A 25,186-nucleotide genomic window follows, 5' to 3' on the forward strand; every position below is an offset into this window, starting at 1 on the left:
GCTTGATGTCACTGTATCTGCAGCACAGTTGCTCTACTAACCAGATAATCCACCCACAAATAACAAAGAATTGACTGTTTAAGGTATAGAGAAATAAGCTGTAGGTTCACCCTTTGTAACTGGAACTGAAATGTTAGATTCTTTTTGTAAAGTACATATGCACACCGGTTATATTTATTGAAAGATATGGTAGAAAATAAAGTATAAAATTACAGCAGCTCTAGGTTTAGTACAGAGATCTTCACAAAGACAAGAAGACTGCTGATTTTCTTCTCTGAGGGGAAAAACTCTTTAACAATAAAGAAAAAACAGATGTTATCTTTTTAGACAATATTTCATTAAGAATTTGACTGGGTTGGTCTGCAATCTTTTGCGCTTCTACATTGCTACATAGAGGAAATACAAACGGGTGTTTCCTAGACTTCTTATTTGTGTGCTATTCTAATACTACTCACACAAGCAATTTGTTTTAAGAGACATACTATTTGTAGCTTGACTACTACATTACAGTTGTGTGAAGAAAATTGCAACACACAAATCCCCTTAACCTCTATTAGTCTTCAGCTGTGTGGAATGCATTTTAACCTGTCAGATCTTGTATTCCAGTGCTGTAAGATCAAGCCATATGTAATATTCATCAGTTTAAATAATGTCGGAGGCAAACACTATTCACAGCAACTTCCTAAAACCCTGAAACAAGTAGCTGCTGTTGAATATCATAATACCATTTGTTATCTATCTCAGCAACAGAGTTCATTCATTATTGGACAAATTAGTTTCTAAGTCACTGATGCTGAGCCATAAATAATTGGAATCAGCAGAACTGTTCCTAAGCATTTTTCTACTGTGCTTTTACGTATGGTAGCTGTTTGGAATGGGTAAAAATTATGTATTTCAGGAAACATTTTTCCTCCTTATATATCTATTTCTATTGCATTTACTGCAAGCTATATAATATCAGGTTGATCTTGTAAATCTGAAGGAGACATAACTTTCCTTAGTATCTCAAAAATTTCTAATGACAACTCATGTGTTTTATGAACCTAGTAGTTCTGCAAACACCACCATTTTGAATGAATAGCATAAAGGGGCTGTAGGCAATTTCAGTACGTGCTGCAGTATGTTACCAGGCAGTTAAATTAAAAATGGTAACACACCAGAATAAGGTGCAGAGTTTTTCTTTAGTAAAAAAACAACCTTAAACAAAAAAACAGCAATGGTGCCTTGTCTAGAACCACAAACATAGAATGAATGGTATCTTGCCTTTGTCGGCGACACTGGCTACTGATACAACAGTGCAAAGCAGTGGCTCCTGCACTGGGGCAACTGCTATGTTTCCCTTGATAAGGTAAGAACTCCTGTCTACTAATAAATTCATAGATGCTCTGCTGATCCAGAAGCTTTATACACAAGGTTAATGCAAATTCATCTGGAACTACTGTCCCAGCTAATGAATGCTGTTATACCCCAGTGGAGCAGCCACTCCCATGTGTCTTCAGTTTAGCTGGAGTCAGGGTGAGGATTTAGGAATGGAATCAATGAGCCATGGTGGGTAGAATAAGTTTGGGAGGCAAGAAGCAAAAAAATTCTAAAAAAATACAATTTTTTTTAGATCACTGTAAGAATAAAAACTTGCGTGTCTACGCCGTGTCAAAATCAAATAGTCTCACGATAAAACCTATGAAAGCTACTAAAACTGACATTCTGAATCAGTTCTATTTTTTCATAACTGTTGTCTGCCTACTAAATGCTTTTTAATCTCTATTACGCTTTCACTGCTAAATAGCTAAGAAAATGAATTCACGATGAACTAAATTAAAACTTAGTCGCTACCTGATGGCATTGATCCTACTTTTCGTACTTCATTGTTATTAAATACTTACCATCTGCTTCTGGAATTTTACACTGTAATGACTGCCTTTTTTCAGAAACTTCCACTGCCTTGTACTGTGCAAGATGTTGAAAGGAAGCAGTAAAGGCTAGTATTTAACATTCTACATATACAAGTTTTATCAATGTGTTCAGTGGTACAATAGTGCCTCCATTCTGGAAACAGAATACAGGCTTCATGTACCATACAGGTTATTTATCTCACCTTATTCTGCCTATAAACTGCAAGAATGCACTGAGGATAGGAGGCTATCCACAACTGGAAATCAGTTTGTGGAAAATACAAAATGTGTTCTCATCCTTGCGAAAGAATGATTTTATTACAAATAGTTGATAATATCTTCCAGTTATGTTTGAAATACCATATGCTCTAAAATTGTTAAATCTCACTTCAGTCACAGCAGTGAAGAAAGGTAGTTAAATGGGCTATAACCATATTGTAGAAATAGACTTCCCTTCATTGTTCTGGTAAAATGTGACCCCAAGCACATTAAATCCACAAGCAGTTCATCAACTTTGGAGAGGTGGTAGGTGCCCCATCCCTGGAAACATCTAGCCACGTACGCAGTAAGGCATAAACCTTTCCTTTGCATTAACACTATTAGCATAGGGAACTCTCAAGATGATAGGCTTCTAATTTTATTCTTTCACTGAAATTTATTGAAGGTGCTGCATACTGAGTATTTTTATGAGGATAACAAACTTAGAAGCTACTTGATGATATTCAATCTGTTTTCGCAACTCCAGTGGTATTAAATATTTACATTCTACTTCTGAAAATTCAACATTTTAATGAACACCTTCAATTTTTCGCTGCTAACTCCCACTGTCTTACATCATGCAGTTCGAAATTAGTAGCAAAGGTTAGTTTTTCCCCCATCACATGGAAAATTATATTCATATCAAATAAGTTGATGCAGAAATGGTACTTTCATATAATTAGGTCTCAAGTGACGGTAAAACACACACAAAATTCCTAAAGAAAAACAAAATAATAGAATGACAGATTAAAAAAATTCTTCCCGATTTTAAATGTATACCATGATTCTTACTTTAAACTAGTTTCAAATTTGATTATTTCAAAGTAGCCATTTCGAAAGAATAACCAGGTCTCAGGATCTGCTTTACTCTCTGGATTTGATAACCTGTGGCACAGTCAGTTTCAGAGAAAGAGGCTCCTGCATTCCCTGGTTAGGTGAGAGGGGAGCAGATGTGAAGCGTACTGACAGAGCAAATGCCACCCCTCACACTATGTACAGCTTTCCTACTCACAAAATATTACTTCAGACAACACCTAGATTTTTTAAATTGTCTTCCTGAACCAGAGGGTTAGAGGTGATTTGCACAGATGGAGCCCAAGAAATACGCGTGCTCAAGATATGACCTTAAACTAAGCTAGTTGAAGCTTTCAAAACCCAGTAAAAAAAAAAAAAAAAAAGAACTGGAATTTCAGAACAAATATCACAGACAAAAAATAGAACTCATCAGTATATGAAAATATTGTGTGTGGGAAGAGACAAAAGGTAGCCTACAATGGAGAGGGTTCTGCTTTAATTTTTGTTTTCTTGCACTGGGGCAGTAAAACATGTACAAACAAATACACATTCCAGATGGCTAAGGCATGCATACTCATTCCTAATAGATTCAAGACATTGTTTAATACCAACTTCACTCTGGTGGAAGCAGAATTATCCCTTCAATACTGCCAAGGTCATTGAAAGCATAAGTTGCCTGCTGTGCAAGTATCATTGCACCATCCAGAACAGCCCAGGAAATTCACGCTAGGTAAGTGTCCCTGTCCACATTAAGCCACCTCTGTTGGTTGTGCTTGTGTAGACATTAGATAGACCTTACCTAGAGTGCAATTACATGGAAATTGAGCAATAATTGGGCATAACTAATTGATAAACAGGCAACATATACATCATGGTTTTATTTGTCAAATCTTGCCATCTGTTGCACAAGTTGCAAGCAGAAAAATGAAAGAAAAGGAGCTGATTTTTTCCCTACAGTGATCAAACTCTTGAATTCTTCTGCCTCCTTTCAGATCATAATACATAGAAGTTCATTGACTTAAGGCCATTTTGCAAGTTTCTGACAGCCAAGAAACAATGAAAAATAGGCTTAGCATCTGAAAGGGTGCCAAGCATTTGAAAACAATTTAAAAAAATAAAATGCTTCTTTCCTTCTGAAGTATTTTATTCAGATTTTTTTTCCAAACCTGTTTCAAACCATACCACCTGCTACATTAAGAAACAAGTACGTTATAAAACCCTTAGTAGCATTTGTTTTATTTGGCGATAGAAAAAGTATTCTCTAGTGAGCAGACAAATAAAAAAAGATAAGTTAGTTTCCAAGGTTCCCATATTCAAGAAGACAAAACCAACATAGTGATTTCCTTATATCCTTTTCATTGTTTTTTGTTTGGGGTTTTTTTTTAAATCACTGATTAGCAGAATGTGACGGTAAGGAGTTACATTAGAAAAACCTATCAATAAACACAAAATCTATTTACAACTTCACACAAAAGGAATTTTCTGAAGATGAGCATCTTGCCATGGTTTTCCATCTATGCCATTCCTGTACTTTGGAATGACTTCAAAATCATTCATTAAACACTTAAACATTAATATGATGTGTGTTCATATATGCATATATGCTTATGTAAATGTAATTTACCTTTTCCTTCCGGCAGATGCTGGGGAAAACTAAGTCAGATGGAGGGAAAAACACAGGATAAAATAATATTGACTTTTATATGAAAGTGAGGGGCTAGGGCTTTAAGCTGAGCATTCAGGAATGAGATGCTGAGGCTGCTATTCGTCTGTCTTTAACTATACCATCTCATTACATATTAGTAACTAAAAAGCAAATAAAGTTAGAAAGAATTACAAACTGACAAAGAACATTATTGTACTGAGTATTTGAATGGTATCCTCAACATTCACACAGTTTTGCACCTGCCACACTGGGCTAAATGAGTCATTATAGTAGTTTTTAAGCCTCATAGCCAGGCATCACTAACAGGCAAACCTATCTGTTTACAGAACCAGATTGTAGTCACGGTCCCTGTTCTTCGTGTCTACATCTCCAGTAACTGATCAGTGAAAAGCTGTAAACAAAACCATCTGCTGGTGTCAATACTTTTTCCTAACCAGGTAATCACTTTCTCTGCATTCATTGCTGCTCATTTCCTTCCGATGTAATGTTTCAAAGGGAATAGGGTGGTTAGGATGGGAAGCTCAACGAGTTTTGGCTTCCAACCTCCTTTACAGACAGCAAAAACATGTTTTAGGCAAGGTAATCTACCGCGACATTTCCATTTACAACTAGTTAAACAAGCTCTTAAGTGTACAATGTTGAAGTTTTATAGGCCTTGGTTTCACAAGGAGCTTAAAGGCAGGCTCAGTCACTTCAGCCTTGTGTTGAAATGGCTACGCTGTAACCTGAAACGACTGGTGGCCCTGGTCACTTTTAAGAGATTGATTTATGAAGTGTTATAATGCAGCTGAACTCGTATTACGATTTTCAATCATCCTAATCCATCTTTATTGATCAGGTTTGGTTTCCTGTAGGAGTAAACAAGATCTTTGTATAAAAACACACGCAATGTCATCCTTAAGGAAAACTCAGTATTTTTAACACCATCACTTAACAATAACATAAAAAATGTCTCCCATCAAACTTTTCCTAAGCAAACTAGAGGATTGCATGCTTGGGGCATATTGAAGGTTTACACTTGTCTATCTGCAAAGATATTAAAGTCTGTTATCCCCTTCACATTCCACAAAAATTAAATAAGAAAACAGTTTAAACTTAAAGTTCTTTTAAAGTCAGTACCTGCTGTAGCCTTAACCAACAACTAAGTAGGCACAATCTACACAGCACGACGCATTTATATCAAGTGGTTCTGATATCTCAATGGTTACAGTGCGATTAATTGTTGTTTATACACACATGTTTATACATACAAGGGCATCTGAATAAAGGCTCTCACAGGTGGTAAAGTATATAGGTGCATTGCTGTTCTGAGAACAGCAGGCAAAACCACAAGTACATCAACACTATTTCAGCCGTCAATGCTGTTATAAGAATTTTTAGTTAAAAATTACTTCAGTTATCACCTTCTAATGTCTGGATCTTATCTTTCTAGTAGGTCAACAATGACTTAAAATTAAAAAAGCTATACTTCTGGAGGGCAGGTAGAAACATAGTACTTGCTGTTCAAAGAAAACAGAATATTCCTATAATATCTCCATAAGGATTAATATTTGTAAACATAACATATTTTACTTCATAGCATTTTTGTTGTGCCAGCAAAGCTGCCCTTAAAATATATTTTACTAAGAAATACCTTCAAGGCATTGGGTTCCTTGTGATATAATTCATACACTTCAAAAGAATTACATACAGGATGAATGTGGTCCACAATGTCTGCCACTGGCATTGTTTACCTCCAGGTGGAATTGAATTCCCTGAACTCTCAAGAGCAGCATAACAGTAATGCAACATATGTGAAATCAGGTCATTTGACCTCTACCTGTATTTTAAATGATAATTCATCAGGAAATGATTAAAAAAAATGCTTAAAGTTAGTAGATGCACAAATTAGTCATATTTTCTGTGCTAAATAAGCATGCATTTTAACAGCTTTGAAAAACTAAAAATTTCATTTCTTTCATGCTGTCTTACTGTTTTATCATTTCAGGTCTTACGCTTTCCTCTTTACTATTTTCTAAGCCATCTTGATGTGTACATATTTGTCAAAACATACCATAATGTGAATATTTGCTATTTTTATTAAGACTTCTAAAAATAAATATTTTAAATACATTCATATACTCTTCCTAAATGATCTTCTATTTTTTCTTCCCAGAAGAGAGTAGAAGTTATATATTTTCAGGACTACATTACTGCTGTGGTCACCTTCCAAGGATCAGGAAAACCGTAACTTTTAAAATACATGTCAATAGTTCTTGCTACTGCTACTTTTTTGAATAACAAAGACATTTATAAAATCAGGAGTTCATTAAAAAGGAGACTGCATCAAGAATTTACTAGTTCTCACTTCTATTTTTAAATAGCAACTAAATCAATAGAAACACTAATTTCTTTTAGCCTCCACATTCACATTTTGGTAATGAAACACTTGACAAAGTGAGATGTGCTGAAAACAAAATCACTCATTATGGCTAGAAGTAACAATAGTGTGCTTCTACAAAAATATGGAGGTGCAGTTGTCAGGGATGGATTCTTTATCCTTCTGAGACCCCTTGCTTGACTCATTGAGTCATCCCCACAGAAAACAACTTAAATGCCAGATCCGGGGAAAGGGAGGAGATGATAATACTTTTCAAGTATGACTGGCAGTGAAATTAACCCATATGGAAGCAGAAAGCATTGGGCCATCACATGGAATTTCCCCCTGAACCAACCTGAAAATTAATAAATAAAAACTGTTTCAGACAGAAGCGGGAGAATGAATGAAAAAGAAATTTGCTTGGGTTCCTAAGAAATTGTTTCAAAGCAGGGCAAGGAGCAGGGAAGAGTGGGAGGGTTGGAAGCTGTTCCACTGGGGAACAGTGGGGGAAAGTACAATCTCTCAGGAAAGAAAAAACAACAGAAAGTTTAATTGTGCAACAGAAGCATCTGAACCTTTTCACAAAAGCTGAGTAGGTCAGATCATAAGAAGTCTTGATCGTAATACCAGATCCTTGATCTTGTTCATTTCATAATGATTTATTTCCCTCCAAGGGTGGGTTGTTGGGGGGAAGGGATGTTGGTTGTTTTTTTTTTTTCCCTTTCCTTAGAGAAACAACCAGTTTATAGTCCTTGCTTCCTTCTTTAATGACTTTTAAGGAATCAATGTCTGGGGATTAAAAGTAGTTTGAGTTGGATGTGAAAAAGGCCATTAGATACTATCTGAAATATTTTCATTTATCTCCTCTTCTAACTCTAACCTTTTAATTAAAAGCTCAAGAGAAAAAAAAAAGAAAAAAAAAAGAATTTTAAATGTAAATCTCTATACATGACTGGCCAACAGAAATCAAAGTCTTTGTTTTACTGGTCATAACACATGCAAGGGTAGGGTGGGGACTACAAACCCAAGAGGTTCAGGTCTTCTTTTGAACACAGTTGTGGTGTTGTTTCCAAAGTTAGGTTAAGTGTGCAATCAAAACACAATAAGAACTGGGTGTGGGGCTTTGTTTGTTTGCTTTTAATGAAGCCAGAATGCTCTCTCCCATGCCTAGCAGAGGGACATGAGCCTTCCGGCCCACATGCTGTTGCACACAGCACTGTGCAAACCTTTCACTCAGACTGTAGTCTCCACATGGAGTCTGCTGCTTTAAAGAACCGGTGTATGACACATCTCAACTCTCCTCAGAGAAGCAAGAATGACAACAAACGATGAATAGTTTTAGACCAGCACCATCAACTCCAAAGTGACAATGGTTTGCAATTATCATGAAAAACATGATCTAGAAAGGGTGCTATGATGTTAGCCATGCCAATACTTTAGGGCTCTCCCTATCACAGCTTCAGTCACTCCTCTGAGCACTCCAGCACCACATGAACAATCCAAACTCACATCAAAACAACAGCATCAGAGTGCCTCACAGCAGTAGAAAACCAATAGTGCTGAATGACTTATTCTTCAACAGTAATTGCAAAATCATTTTAAAATGAGATCAGAATTGCTGCAGCTATTCTTGAGTTTCTCTGATTCTCTTTATTCAATTCCTGTGGTTACCCAGGAAGCATTAGGGTAACAATAGACATATGGAATGAAGTCAGTGAGGTTTTCTTCAGATTCTACTGGGGACAAAAACAACTAAATATGCTTAACAGATGTAGCTGATGCAGTGTCACTGTGTCTGGATATAACTTCTTAAATCTCAGGAAAAATAGTTAAAAGTAGCCCTAAGGACTTAGTATAAATGTTATTCAAATAGATACATGCACTGCATTTGCAGTGTTGCTCAGAATTCACAAGTATCAGGATACCTTTCAGTCAAAGCACAGCCCCAAACATGTCTGATGACTTTAACCACCATCACTACTGTGTGAAAACTCTTTTTTTAGAAGTATTTTACTGTTCATACAAACTAAGCTTATGTACAGAAATAAAGAATCACTCAGCTATATGGAAAGCACATGAAATACTTACACTGTGTTAAACAATTTCCTCTGGGTGACAGTTGTGGTCAGTGAACTACAATAGCTAATCTGCTATGAAGATTGTTTATGCCCCAATGGACCACAAGCTGACTACAGCTAGTCCTCCAGTAGAACTTGATAGAAACAGAAGAGCAGCTGCTACTAGGGTAAAAAAAGCATTCCTTGAATGAACAAAAAGCATTTTATGTTGTTTAGACATTGTTTTGCACTACTGCTTAACAGGAAAAGAATCTGATAATGCTGTTAGAATTAGAAAAGGTTCCCTTTCCACCCTTGCTAAAGAAGATACTCAAACACCAATTTCTCCATTAATTTGTCACTATAAAAGTGAGTTCCAAGAACAGTAAATGTCAAAGCTAATGTTATGATCCATTTTCTGCATCTTTTCGTCATTCCATAAAGGATTATAGAAATGTAGCTTAAAATACTTTGGTACAATACTTATTCTGCCAACAATATAGGGCAAGATTTATTGACATAAAATTTTAAAATAATTTCACAGAAATGAAGTTTAGAAGGAGATTATCTGATAGAATACTTTAAAAGTTATATACATTTTTCACCTACAGAAATAAATCAAGGCTATGACTTAGGATTTCTTAATCATTCTCTCTTAATGTTGCATATGAATTTTAGCTATTAATAAAGTATTCCTCCCCACAACAAAATCTTATAAAGAGCAACTGAAAAGTAATTAAAAGCACAGAGGTTCAATGAACACTCTCTAGTTAATTTTTGCAGCTCATGGATTATTTCCACTCTGTACTCTTGAGACAGAATTTCAGTTAGTCAAGATCTGCATATCTGTAGAGATGCTGACTTGACTAGAAGACTCTTCTGACCATGCAAGTTCTTCTGTCAAGCACACAGCAGAACTGTGCAGAGCTGACTGCAGAATATCAGTCAACTAAAACTCACTGACTGAGATTTGTGCAAACATGTTACCCCTAAAACAAAAAGCAAAGCTTCAGTCAGATGTAGGTCTAAGGACATAAATCTTGTAACCTACTCAAGTTATTTAATGACATAATTAAAGCCATTCTGCATGTCCTCTTTATCTTCTATTAATTCATAGAACAAAATTGAAATATAGCAACAAAAAAATCCCATATACAAGAGGATCCATGAAAAGAAACTTTGAAAATAATCCAACTGTGGAAAGTGTGTCTATCACTGTTATAATCCACTTGAATTAAAAAGACAGATTACACAGATTCATCTGTATGCTCAGGTAGTTTTTTGAGTTACCACTCCCATCACACTTTATCACATTCCTCAAGATTTCCATTATCTCATGTCCACGAAGTTTGTATAATCCATTATTTTGTACTTAAGATACTTTAAGCTCTTTCAAGGGAGAGCAAAACAAAGAGGCATAAAAGGACTCAGTGGACTTCTCTGATCACATGTAAAGTAAATCTAATGTTTAAAAGTACAATTTGATATTAAGTGCCATTTGTGACCTAAATTGCTATTAGTAGTGTTTTGTAGCATCTTCGATGACTATCTCTAGTCATAGCCTGAACACAGATAATTTTGAGCATGAAGGTACCTAAATTCATCCTGTGTTCTGCATTTAGGGTTTGGGATTGTGGATGAAGTGTCACAGAAAAACTGTCCTTTTCATCTGTCTATTAAATTGCTAGACATACAATTCAGGCTGTGGATTACCACAGTCCTTTCCTGCCCAAGGAGACACAGATCCACACTTCTAAATTTCAAGAGTGCTCTCACTAAATTACAAAGTCTGAGACATAATCTCTCTGCTCATACTTCTCTGCTTTCCAGGGAAAACAAAATCATTAGGGAAAACAGGGGATTTACCCCATGCCCTAGCTTTAAGTCCTATTTGGACTCTTCTCTGGGAGCATAAAGATCAAAGCTTTTTTTTTAATAAGTTTTAAAACAATCATTCATTGAAACAAGGACTGGGATCCAGATATCCTAGGCAAAAACACTAACCTTTCTCTGTTCAAAAATTAATCAATGTAATAAGGTCTATGCAGATTAACTGTGAAGATGGTGTTAGTCCTAGCAAACTGCAGTTTACCCAAACAATACAAAGAAAGTGCATGATTTCTTCGCATTTGTAAGAGAGATTTTAAGAAACAGTATTTCACATTTCTAAAAGATGGTTGTCCTGGTGTCCTCTTTTTTTCCACAGCCTGTAACATTGCATACCATCACACAAATGATTCCAACTCATCTCTGCCACTATGTCAGTCCGCACATGGGTCAGACCAGGTCCTTTCTCTAAACTCAGGTCTGCTCTGGCATGCTTGGGAAAGTAGAGCATATCATATTGCTCTATGATATAGTACAGACCAGGAATATTAACAGCAAACTATAAGATACAGACGTTATTGATTAAGCAAATCTTACATAAGAGAAGCAGTAATAAATACTTATTAGAATCTGTTAGAATTGTTAGGTGAATTCACTTGTATTTCATTTTGAAAAGTACAAATGAGAAGTCTCACAGGTTTGAATATGCTTTATTTCTTTCTGAGGAGAAAGACTAAAGCCATCTGTTTCTTGTTTCAGTGTATATTGTTAAAAATTTTCATTGCTCTACAACCTTTTTTATATATCACAACATTTACCTTTTTAAAATAAAATTGTTACAAAAGGGAAAAACAGTTAAACAAAATCCTTTGATACATGATAGCAAGCCATAATGCTTTTCCTTCACAGAGATTTTCAATTTGTTTTAATTCAAAACTGCAAAACAAAACCTAATTTGGAAATCTTGCAGAAGTCTTGGTGAAATACATTTGTTAATTGTTAATGCTCAGATGAGATTTTGAAACAAAAATATTTTGTCAATATTGCAATATTGCAGTGTAATTTTGTATTATTGTAAACAGGCAAGTACCTCACTTCAATTAATTAGATGCAACCTTTATCTCAGGATTCTTGCAGAGACTTTATCAAGATATTTCTTGTATTATATATATTTCAATTCTTAAAAAAATGTGTAATCAATGACACTTTACCATAGCTATTGTCCTAGCACTATAATATGTTCTTACTAGAGGCCTTCACACATTTTCTATTAAGATTTAAAATAAGCAAACTTGAAGAATCTTCAAACTTTACATTGCCATGTATTCTCCTGAGAAAAATGTTTATTCATTATAGCATCACTTTCAAATCAAAAGGCATATGGGTTCTTTGGGTTTAGTTTTGTTTAAAACAATGATGTAAAAATATTATAGCTCCCTAAGTAAGTTTTAAGATCAATTTTTGCCATTTTGGCTGAGTAATATTAACAAAAAAACCCAAAGTTTTTCCTAAGCACTGTCTCAGCACGACATGTATATGAATAAAACCTAGTTTTTATGGCTTCTCATGTATTTAAAAAACAAACAAATAAAAGTTTAGTTCTGGAGAGATATTATATTCAGATTTGCTAAAGGTGAGACATACAACCAGAAAGCAGAATACTCCCTTTGAGCAGCATGCAAACAGTTCTGAGTAAAATGTATCACCCCTTATGTGCAGCTGGTGTAATCTGACACAAACATACCTCACACAGCCACATACGGAATGAGTAAAAAATATCCAATCATGGTACTGTAGGCTCTTTCTTTGAAAAAGAGAGTTCAGTTGTTCCTATTTATTTCTAATACCACATTATTAATGGAAAATGCAACACTAATGTATAAAAACACCTGTGTATACATATATAATTAATGTTGGGATTTTTTCACTTTTCTACACAGATTTAAGAAATTGTCAGGTTAAGATTCTACAACTTTAATTTATACACACATGTATTTACTGAGTAAATGAGGGAGCAGAGACGACAATACAGAATAATAGAGACTAAGAAAGCTAGAATCTTTCCTTCTCCTTCCTCCTTATAACAGTGCTCTGAAAATTCATATAGTCCCCAGTTGCTGCTTTGTGCTTCGATTTTTTCCTCTAAATACTCCAAAGCCAACAGCAAAATAAAGTGTGTGTCATAGCTAACAACTGTCTCTCTCATTCTGCATACCTGTGAGACAGCCAGCCGTGCAATTCATGGGGCGACTAAAGCTTGGGAGCTTACGCTCTCTCCTCTCATCACAATTTCACTTAAATTCTGATTCAAATACTTACAGCCACAAACAGCTTCACTGAATTATATATTACCAAGAGACATAATAATTCATCGTGACCAAGGACTATGTATCATGTTACAGGAAATACTACTGATTAGTATTTCCATTGATTCCTATAATAAAATGCAGATCTGATCATGATTTAAGTACTATTGTAAAAATAAAAATATTTCCAATAATACATAAATTGTAATACTTCAGGACATGTGGAATGGCAAACTTCACACTCCAGTTAGTTGAGCAGCAGCAACAAATATTTCTGCTTTTACACAATTTTTTTTTTTTGTCTCAAAGCTTACTCTCTTTGGTACAAGAATAATTTACATTCTAAAGCCTGATGTAAATTGATTTATTTCTCCAAAGACATTTCAAGTAGGTAGCAGGAAGCAGAACTCTAAAAACAAAATGAGAAACTCAAATTTTATCTTTTTCTAAAAAATCTCTTTTCATCGCACTATTTATCTGAGTAAATTGAGGGGAAAAAACAAAAGTCATGGCCTAACATTTCTCCAAATCTGAAACACTTCCAAATGGATGCTGCAAAGTGATGGCAATCTCACTTTCCATTCTAAACAAATAAGTAAAATACAGACCATCGATTAGGAGGGGAGAAGACTTTTTTAAATTAGAAGAAAGTTTCATTTGTAACAGCTTCACCCTCCATCATAATAGAAGCAGTGAAATATTTCAAAAGCTCACCTGAGTACTGTCAGACTATGACAGATGAAGATATACAAACTATTTTTCTTTCTTCTGGTGGACACAAATGAAATGAGGTCCTAGTCCTGTGAAGCAATATTCACATTCTAATGGAGCATAGTACTCTGGATTCCCATTGACTTCAAGTGCTCATGTTAAGTATTATTTGTTGCACAGAAATATTTTTCAGTCTTGGGAGGTTTAAGCTCCACTTGCATGAATAATATCCATTTTCCTATGCAACTGATAGATTCAGGAAAAACTGTTCTTCATGCAAATTATGTTACACCATGAATAGAATTAACCTAAAACAAAGGTATAAAAAAGTAATAGAAATCTTCCCTTACATCTCCAGTTCAAGTATGGTAGTGGGGAAATGATTCTGTTCCCTGGGTAAACTGCAATTTGCAATTTTGCTGCTGTAAAAAACTTCTTAAAACAAACTGTAGGTGTTGATGTCACATACAGAAGATCCTCAAAGTATTATTTCCCTCTTTATTTCAGAGTGGTAACAAAAGCAAGCAACTTGAACACATACTCAAGCCTCCCTTACTAACTGTATCAGTTCTGGCCACCTTTTCTCTTTTCATTTTATTGCAACTGCTGTTTGCTTAGAGGCAGCAAGGTGAAAATACAGAAACAAAATCACATGGGCACTGCTGATAAACACTACAGTCCCTAAAATAGCCAGTCCATTTCCATACAACCTGATGGACACACCACCTCCCTTTAACTACCACATGGTTATAGTTATTAAGTACACGTAAATGCACCTAAAACCATAGCCTAATGTAGCTATAATCAATCTCCTCACACAATTATCTCACCCTAGAGAGGGGAGGGTGAGAAAAACCCTTTGCCCACTCTTTGAAAGGACATACAGTATTCAAAGGCAAACAGAGGAAACTGAACTGGCCATAAGAAAGTAAAACATCAACTTTAGCCCACCGTGCCACGACCACTCCGTCAGACATAGCTCAGCACACATAAAGTAGAGAGTTAATGATAAATAAATGAACTGCAGAATATGCGTTACGTACTTGCTTTGACAAAGCTTCTTTTCCCTACTATTTCCAGGAGTATTCAGTATAACTTCCCCCATACCACATAAAGTTTATACAAGCCTTTTTGCCTAAAAAGAAGAGCCTCCTCTACCTTTTCTTATGGTTTAAGAATGGCTTATTCTGCAAGATGTCTCATTGTTTGTCTCATTTTACTCCTCTCATATAGCATGGCTAGATACAGAACAAATTCAGGCTCGATTCTACCTAGCAGAAGATGGTAAGGGAGGATTAAAGATGATGCTCTGTGAAGAAATGCAGTCCAACATTACTTTCTTAATTCTTTTTATCTGTTTCCAGTGCAGGTGTGTCCTAACTGGCACACTACATTCAATTAAGAGACCAGGAAACATGCCTGCCTCCAGTTAAAACACATAAGGACAGACATACCTCATATCTTTGTATCCTCTCCACCCAGTACTGAAGAAAGGAAACATTCTTTACAAAGTTGGGGGAGAAGGGAGACAAAGAAAAAAAAAATTTCCAAGAGAAAGTTTAAATCACAGAAAATCAGTTAAAAATGACATTATCTTTCAACATAATGTTTCTTCTATTGTACTGCTAATTACTTTCTCATGTAGAATATGTGTCAATGTATCTTTACACATAAGCTGGTATATAATGTAGTACCTGAGCTTAATAATGGAAAACTGTCATTTTGTTTGACTTACTGGTCTATTAACATGGCTTGATTCATGGTTGAAGAGTTACTTTAAGATTTGCTTGAACCACAAAGTATTTTTCAGACATTTCCTCTCTACTCCCAAGGGTTCCTCCTCTACTTGCACATTTCCATATATATAATATTAAAAAAGTTAATACAGACAGATAGGGTTGTATTGTTTCCTCATTGTTATGACCACAATGATTTCTAAAATACTCATATATTCTTCTCATCAAAGTAAAACAACATGTATTGGCCTAAACAGGCTTCTACAAGTGCACACAATATTGAGAAGACATACTTTATCCCTCATCCCTCAGGACACAGTTTAGCAGAGATGTCACCTAACAGTAATTCATGGGCACTTTTCAAATGTCTAACTACCAAATGCACATGCAGCCTGTATTCACCTGATCCTGAACTCTGTTTAAAATTTCAGGTTTAAAGTCTCCCTTGGCATAAATATAGCTTAGTCATCATCACTGAAAAATTCATGAGTAGTTCTCAAGAGAGGCTTTTTAAGTGACCTATATTAGATGCAGTTTGGAGTGAAGCTCATCACAAATGAATTATTGACTACAATACAGGTGGATGCATTTATCACATCTTTCTCCTTCCATGTGCTATATTGATATGCATTTGTATGCTTTAGTCTCCAGGTTTAAGATATTTTTTGAGAAATGGGTAGCATCACACAAGACTGAAGCACTACCTGTGCTATAAGACAGGAAGTTATTTTCTGAATTGCTGCAAGTTTCATCATTAGGTAAGAAATGTGCTAGACCAGACAGAATGTCATTTGGATTGTACAACTCTTTCAGTTATTATCACAGCTCAGATATTTTGGGTCTCATTTTCACAATGTGAAAGCCGAAGGTCTTCATGTATTTGCACAAACCATTAAAAAAAATTGCTGATGTATATTTGATATCTATCGGTCCAAAAATTTCTTCAGTTAACATGTTCTTACTGCAGTAACTGTGCATATAAAAACGGTGGACTGACCTTGGGCCTCAACTTCATGAAAATCACGCTGTTACGCTGCTCTTCCAGGAATCACTTGAATAAACAGAAAGGACCTGTCAAAACATCTTTATTATCTTAGGCACCAGAAACAGTCACTATATGGGTGCAAATCCTTTTATTGAAAATATTTAATAATTTCATTATTAATTTTAATCATTAGTTTCCTTAAATAAATCCAGGGAACTTCCAAGTATTGTACAGGCTGATCATAAGAGAATTACATCTTAGACCAGTACATTATCTGCATGTCTGAAACATTCTAGTGGTAGATTCTGGGGCTTCAAGACTGAATGAAACTGAGATAGAATAGTTGAATATAATTGGGGGAAAAAAAAGGAGAGGAAGACTTTGAAAGACTTGTGAGAAAAGCATTACTGTATATTATTTTTTCTGGTATGTATAAACAGTCACAACAGAAGATAACTGGACAGATCAGGAGTTAAAAGCTCTGTCAGACTGTGCAGGCAAAGTTAGAAAAACTGAGCCAGTTTATTTACTGAGAATTACCGTACAGTTTAAACTCACGCAGAGAATACGGTCAAAGATAGTGTAGCGGTGTCAGACAATTGGAGAGGGGGAAAAAGAAATTGGAATGGAGAAAGTCAGGCAAGACAAATCAACATTTATTTTTTTAAAGATCCAACTCTTTAGATTGATATCTAGAAACAGAAACACCTCCGTCAGTTATATGAACCAAGACCAGTATAAAGACTTAGCATTTGGACTTTGCCCCCAGGCTGATGTCATGCAAGACTTAGTTGCTGGAAAAGTTTTTTATGCAAATAGCACTATTTTATATCTGAAATTAATCCTGATGGCAATGCACCATATGAAAGGTTCAGGGAAGAACAAAAAAGCTTTTTACAAGTCCACAATATGGGAAAATGTAGCTAGCAATTTTTATGACTGGTGTTTAAACTCCTTAAACTTATTTTTTTTTTACATATGATACACTCATTTTTTTCTATTAAACTGTTATGCAAAACTTCTTTTTTCCTTCTTGGCTTCTCCCACCATTTTCCCAAAATTCATTGTTGACTGTTTTTATAGCACATTTGCCTGCACGCCAAAACACTGTTGTGAACAAAAGGAACTGTAATAAGCAAGCCCACAGCTCTGACCATTTAGATAGCTGATACAATAGAGTCTGCTACCAGTCTTTCTTTTTAATTCCCAACTTACAAAATGAACCAATAATTTTCCCTGTCAGGCTGGGATCTCAAGTCAACACAAGATGAAGTTAGAAACTATATAATAATGCTGCATATGTTGCACACAGTTTACATACTGAATTTGAAAGCAGCAAAGGAAAATAAAGGACAGGGTAATAAAAGAATATTGCCCCACTGAAGATCTCACAGATTAGTATCAGGAAAACAAAGGTTTTATAATACACAAATAGTTTATTTTGTATTCAACAGTTAGAATCATATCTTAGTAGGCTTTGAAAACACAAGACTACCAAAACCAACCAAAAACTCCCCAAAATCTACTTCTCTCAAACTATTTTGGATTCAACTTTTGAAGAAACTAGCTAGTTCTGCTGCTTTCAGATATAGTGGGTTTTGTGCAGGTTTTTTTATTTGCTTATTGAGGGTTGTTTTTTTGCATTTTTTTGTTTTTGAATTTTTAAATGGAAGTCACCTAAAAGTTTGGCCAATGGATATCAGCAGCTTTAAGTCAACTGGAAAGGAGACCCCCATTCCATTAGCTTAGAAAAAAATTCAGTGGAAGTTTAAAAGGCTCACAAATGGTGTTTAGCCTACAGAAATTAAACCAAGGCAACAAAAAGAATAATTTCCTCTCTTTGTGAATTGGTGCAAAAGACAAATTCAACTGGCATCCATCTGTCCTCAGGTGAAAGGGTCGCTTTTTACTAGTGTCTCTAACACTACTAGTCAGTCAAGGGAAAACAAAGTAGGTACAGCTGAAACAATTGCAGTGAAAACACTGTTGTCTATAGCTTCAAGAGTGTTTCCTGGAGGAGGCAAATAATAATTGGGTGTTAAACACAGGTTTTTGCCTGTAACATTCCTCTAACATTCCTGACCTATTCCAAGACTGCATAAAACACCTAAACTCAGCAGTATAATTCTACTGGAATTAAACATTGGTTTAATTGTAGTTAAAACTATTTCTGATGCTTTCCTGATCATGGCAAATATTAAAAAAGAAAAAAGTCACAAACCAAAACGACCCTTCCAGTAAGAAAACTGGCTACTATTGTACTTGCACAGAAATTTTCTTTAAAGGACCAAGGAATGTCTCAGACAGAAAGCACAAGATTTTAGAAAACTTACAGAAAACTTTTAGAAAAGGGAGATGAAGTTGCCTGAACAAGCCGAAAAACAACCAGCACTCTAGTTACTGCTTCTGTTGAACCATAGCATGTTCAACTCTCTGGCACTAGAGGCTAAATTCCATTGTTGGAAAAACTTATAAAAGAGTTAGCACAACAAATAATACATCAAAAGAAAAGTCTAAGTTTTCTAGATGATAGGACAAGAACTGAAAGAAAAAGTCAAAGTTCTCATTATCATGAACTAAGACCGCTTTTGCCCACATCTGTCTTTACTTTGTTCTGTTTGCGGTGTGTCATGAAACTGTTGGATGTCAACACAATCAAAAGGCAGCCTATAACTCTGCATTTATTCTATGAGTCAGGAGAGAAATATGAAAGTGTTCACATTTTCACCTAAGCTTAAATTATGATTTCAGTGTAATGAATTTAATTGTGGATCTAAAAGTGATAATCAGCGCAACAAAACAGTTTAGATCATGTGCAGCTTAAGTATAAATAGAAAAAAATAGAATAAGAAATTATAACTGTTGTAGGAAACAGAAGTTAGAAATGTCCTTTATAAACTGTTGGAACAACTCTAAAAGAATATTTTTGGATTAATGTTACAGACAAGGTTGCTCTACAAACGTTACTCTAGACCTCTAGGAAACTAGAAAATAATTTATATACAGAACTCCTGGTTAAATTAGCACCAATCTCTAAAAAGAATTGTTCAGAAACAGAAATTCTCTGCTTCTTTGAATCTGATCTATTAGTATAGTGATATTTCAGTGTTATTGTGGTGTGAAATTTTATTTCAAATAAAAGCCAGGTACTTTATAATGAAACACATGTTAAGGAAAAAAGATTATCAAGTAGTAGTCATGCCTTCCTATTTTAAGAATAAAAGTAAATGCTAAATGGACCCTGTTGTGCCCTTAAGATGATAGGTTTTTATACACTGCAATATACATCACAATGTGGTTCTTATAGATCCATTGTGTAAAACTATGCCAATCGGTGTGTTTTGGGTTTTTTTTACCTCCCCACAGAAATTCTAGTTTTGATTTTTAGTTGTGTTAAGCTTAGAAACATTTTGATACCAAATGAGTTACTTGCTTCACAGAATGCTGTAACCCAGCACGGTTTAGAGTGGTGTGGAAACTTCACTGTTTGTCAAAGCACATAAATAAATTCTCCTAAATTCTATCTGCTTTTTTTTCCAGACAAGCATTTAATATCAGAAGACAATCTGGTGAGAAACTCACTATATTTCAATTTTTATCCTTAATTTCTGAGCTCCTGTAATCTGAAGCACCTCTGCACATTGAAAATACGAGGTTTGAAAGGCAATGGTGATGGGTCCACCCGCTTTGATAATAACTCTCTATAACTCTCTCTTTACACTGCTATTTCTATGGCCAGAATGTTTTAGCAGAACCAGGATAGTGTTCTCAGAACTGAGCCAGAGGCGACATAATGTTACCTTGCATTGCACTGATATTAAACTAAAAATGTATGAATAAAAATATATCCATCTTAAGTGAAAGAAATACTCTAAAACACAAACATAAGAAAAAACGTAATTTTAACAAAGATAAGCCACAAGGCATAAAAAAATATGGAGTTTCTATACATCTCACTTCAGGAGATAAAATTTTTTACTGTTCCTGGGAAAGCTTACACAGATAGTAATCATAAAAGGTCTAACTGAACCAAGTCCTGTTTTTAACTTTCAAGCTAACCTCCTCCTTTTCACTCTGCCTCCAGACAACATCTTTACATGTTCTTTTTTTTGCACCAGGCCTACCACACAGCAATGGCCTCTGCCTTTGGGCAAGTCATCTGCCAACTTGCTAAAATATCTTGGATGATTTAGCAACTTTCTTACATTCCTCATGGGGCTATTAAGTCCTATCTCTTCTTCATAATTCAGATCCTTGACGCTGGCACATTTAGTCATCAGTTTAATTATTTTACTGCTAAGCTTTTAAGTTCATCTGCTATACCCTGGGAACCCCACAACCTAGTGTTAATGGGCCTTTGCCCAGGCATGTTATGTCTTTGTAGCTGTTTACATCACTCCCCAATTACCTGCCTGCTTTAAAGATAGCATATATCAATCTTGAAACTTCATAGACCTTAAAAAGGTGTCTCACCAAAACATGATGCCTCTTGTACACTTTCCCATTCCTACAGTGCTTTCTGAAAAGTGAGTCAGAATGATTCACATTGTATCCCAAAAGCAACACCACCTTTCCCTCTCAGTGCGGTTTTGCACATCTAGTTGAACCTGTTTTTAATAGAAACTTTTCTTTAAGGCAAATTGTATATGGCATTATCGTATCACTGTTCGGAATTGTAGCTTTATTCGTATAAAGAAAAGTTTTTATTCTTACAAGAAAGCACCTGGGAAACAAAAATACAAAACCAAAATACCCCCAAACTCAAATCTTCTCTGATTCCTTCCTGAGCCTATGCATACCTGTTTTATGTATAACTTCCACACTAAAAAACTTTATAAAGCTGCAACTATCTTATTAAATCTGGCGTGTTCTAAGTGTACAATGAAGGCAAAACCTATTCTGGATGCCCTTAGTTAAGCAAGAAAGCACTGTTCATATACACAGACAAGAAAAGAATTCCTCCAGCTAAAAAAAATATTTTTACTGCAACTAGCACTTGATCTCTAAGTAGTTTTGTTGTGTTAAAAAGACATACAGGAAAAAAGAAATCACACACATAAATATTTGCTGACCTCCTTCTCTGTATGTCTGATTTCTCTGTGGCATTTCTGTTGCAGAATTCCAGCTCAGTTTACTCTGACTGAGTAAACACAACAATTCATATGATACCTATCCAGTAAAAGTCATTTCTGACTGGACAAAAGACATAAACTTCCTCTATACTGCATGATGAATCCCTTTCCACTTCTCAATGGACTTCCACTTTGCATTTAATATAGAACTACTGTTTGCTTAGTAGCAAGTTTTGATTTAGGTTCAGATAAACTTCATAGGGTTCACAAAAATTGAGGATACTCCAAATATCTTGCAGTTATGTAACTTTTATAGTAGCTTGTAGCTACTTTTTAAAAAAAATTATATATTAAAATGATAACACTACTCTCAGACATATCATTTACATAGCCCTTTTGGGGCTACAACTATTATATGAATTATATATTATATATTATATGTATTATATTTAAAATCCGATCTGAATCATAAAGAAGTTTGATTTGCCAAATAAAAAGGCATCTCAGATTTTAGTTGTCCACTATTGCACAGAATGTGAAAGCTGTGCAATCAACATCAATTAACTCCCAGTGACAAAATTCATGCAACGCATTTAACCTATTCTTTTGATAATTCCGTATTGAAATTTGTGTCAATTCATTAAGCATGTAACTTATTACTAGGCAATTTATGGCTTTAATGATGGTACAAGGTTGTCTAGCATTCTGTTAATGATTCTTTTCCAAAAGAAACTTTTTCTGCACCTCAGAGTTGTTTTTACAATTCAAATTTAAATTGCGTGGTTCAGAATGCATCAATATATCATTAGCATCTTACCTGACAATGTAATGTATTTAAAAGAGTCTATTCTGCCAAACAATGTTGAGCAAGTATAATCACTGCCTAAATTTATTTTCAATTACCATTGTCTAATTATCATTAGGAGTAAAATATTTATTAAGTTGTTATATATTAAGATGTGAAATCCATCTCAGATTCTTCTTTAAGTGCTTTGCATAAAAACAGCTTCCATACAGGAAGCCATTGTTTAAGAAGTAAAATAAAAAAGCAAAGAACCCTCCTAAAAACAACTAAAAACCAAAAATCCCAAAACACTCCTTATTGTGCAAAACATGATGTTACTTGTGAAACAAATATTATTTTTTTTCCCCCAGCAAGGTGCACATCACTAATGTTTCTTTATAGAGGTAAAGTTCTGTCCTGCAATCTATCTACTATATGATAGCTGACTGTCCTTGTACATCATTTCTGTTTGTGATAAAAAGTAGTTGAAGTCCTTCGACTTGTTTATGGATATACTATGTTTCAGTTAAAACACGGATCATATTTTCTCTGTTCATTCTGCTGAACACCTAATTTAGCAAAGTGTTAAGTGTACAGTTACCTAATACCTTTATTCAGAACTTCAGTGGGTATCTATGGAAGTGCAGTGTGCCGCATATGAGTATCTTAAAAGATAGATCCGGCCCCAGATATCTTGCTGTATCTAACTGCACAAAGACAAAAAGATGCCTTCAGTGTTAATTTTACAACCGTGGGAACTAGCCTTTTTTTCACTTTTGCACATTCCATTTTTCTTCAAAAACACTGAACTGTCTCATTATGTCTTTTGGACTGTGGGATAAATAAAAGCATCATTGGGGTGGGTTGACCCTAGCTGGACACCCAGTGCCTATCAAAGCCTTTCTATCACTTCCTTCCTCAGATGGACAGCGGAGAGAAAATATAACAAAAAGCTGGCAGGTCGAGGTAAGGACAGGGACTGATCATTGACCAATTACTGTCACAGGTAAAACAGACTCCACTTAGGAAAAAATAATTTATTACCAATCAAGTCAGAGTAGGATAATGCAATAAAAAACAAAATCTTAAAACACCTTCTCCTCACCCCTCCTTCCTCTGGGCTTAACTTTACTCCTGATTTCTCTACTACCTCCCTGCAAAGTGACACAGGTGGACGGGGAATGGACATTACGGTCAGTCCATCACATGTTGTTTCTGCCATTCTTGCCTCCTCAGAGGGAGGACTCCTCACACTCTTCCCCTGCTCCAGCATGGGGTCCCTCCCACGGGAGGCAGTCCTCCATGGACTTCTCCAACATGAGTCCTTCCCACAGGCTGCAGTTCTTCACAAATTGCTCCAGCCTGGGTCCCTTCCATGGGGTGCCGTCCTTCAGGAATGGACTGCTCCAGCGTGGGTCCCCCATGGGGTCACGAGTCCTGCCAACAAACCTGCTCCAATGTGGGCTCCTCTCTCCATGGGTCCACAGGTCCTGCCAGGAGCCTTTTCCAGCGTGGGCTTCCCACAGGGTCACAGACTCCTTCGGGCATCCACCTGATCTGGCATAGGGTCTTCCATGGGCTGCAGGTGGAGATCTGCTTCAGCATGGAGCTCAATGGGCTGCAGGGGGACATCCTGCCTCACCATGGTCTTCACCAGGGACTTCAGGGAAATCTCTGCTCCACTTCCTGGAGCATCTCCTCCCCCTCTTTATTCACTGGCCTTGGTGTCTGCAGAGTTGTTTCTCTCACATATTCTCACTCCTCTCTCTGGCTGCTGTTGCTGGTGTTGTGCAGGTTTTTTTCCCCCTTCTTAAATACGTTATCCCAGAGGTGCTACCACCATCGCTGATGGGCTCGGCCTTGGCCAGCAGTGAGTCTGTCTTGGAGCCATCTGGCATTGGCTTTGTTGGACATAGAGGAAGCTTCTAGCAGCTTCTCACAGAAGCCACGCCTGCAGCCCCTTGTTACAAAACTTTGACACACAAAACCAATACAATAATTTATTTTGACTCAGCGAGTATGCTCTTAAATTTTGAATAGTGACAATTATCTGGGCAGCTTATTGTTATTCAGTATAAACACATTCCCAAACCTAATGTTGAATAAAGAATGCATCAGTGGAATTCCCAAGCTGTGTTTCCCTAGCCTTAAAATAAATTATATCACTTCATGCCACTTGGCCTAAAGCTCAGTGTTTCAACAGAATTGTTTCAATATTTATAAAAAAAACATTTTAAGTAAAATCAGATAGTTTAGGTTGTATTCTAAAAATATCTTTTTTTCTAGATATCCTATTTACAGATATATTTTACTTAAGCAAATGTAACTCTAAACTCTATAGCACTCCTTTGAAATATTAGCTGAACAGCATTACCGTTATAAAGAATGCTTTGAAAAAATGAAACTGCTTTTAATTGAGTAAGTGTTCATGCTGAAAAAAATAAATACAGTGCCAATATTTATAGCAGTACATTTAAGGATCACTAATTTTATTACCTTAGTTCTCTTTGGCAATTAAAAACCCAGATAGTTATGGCCAGAGTACAAAATAATTGAACTGTTTTCCCAGTTCTGGTTTAAATAATTTTCATTGCAAGAAGAAAGAAAATAATTCAAACAATGTTGAATTAACCTTGCACATAAATACATTGTGAAGAAGCCTCCAATTTGTTTAGATAAATTTTTTTATTATAAAATCATCTTAAGAAAATTAATAGAAACTACAATTACACCACATG

The 25,186-nt window shown here is 35.6% G+C and overlaps 1 protein-coding gene across 5 annotated transcripts in view; it reads right to left on the reverse strand.

Moving 5' to 3' along the window:
* Window positions 1–25,186, reverse strand: part of PCDH7 (protocadherin 7) — a gene marked incomplete at its 3' end in the record, with an annotated part of 296,658 nt that overhangs the window by 68,684 nt on the left and 202,788 nt on the right. The window lies entirely within an intron of this gene.

Source organism: Phaethon aethereus, assembly GCF_964289735.1.
Source record: "Phaethon aethereus genome assembly, chromosome: 4".
Lineage (NCBI taxonomy): Eukaryota > Metazoa > Chordata > Aves > Phaethontiformes > Phaethontidae > Phaethon > Phaethon aethereus.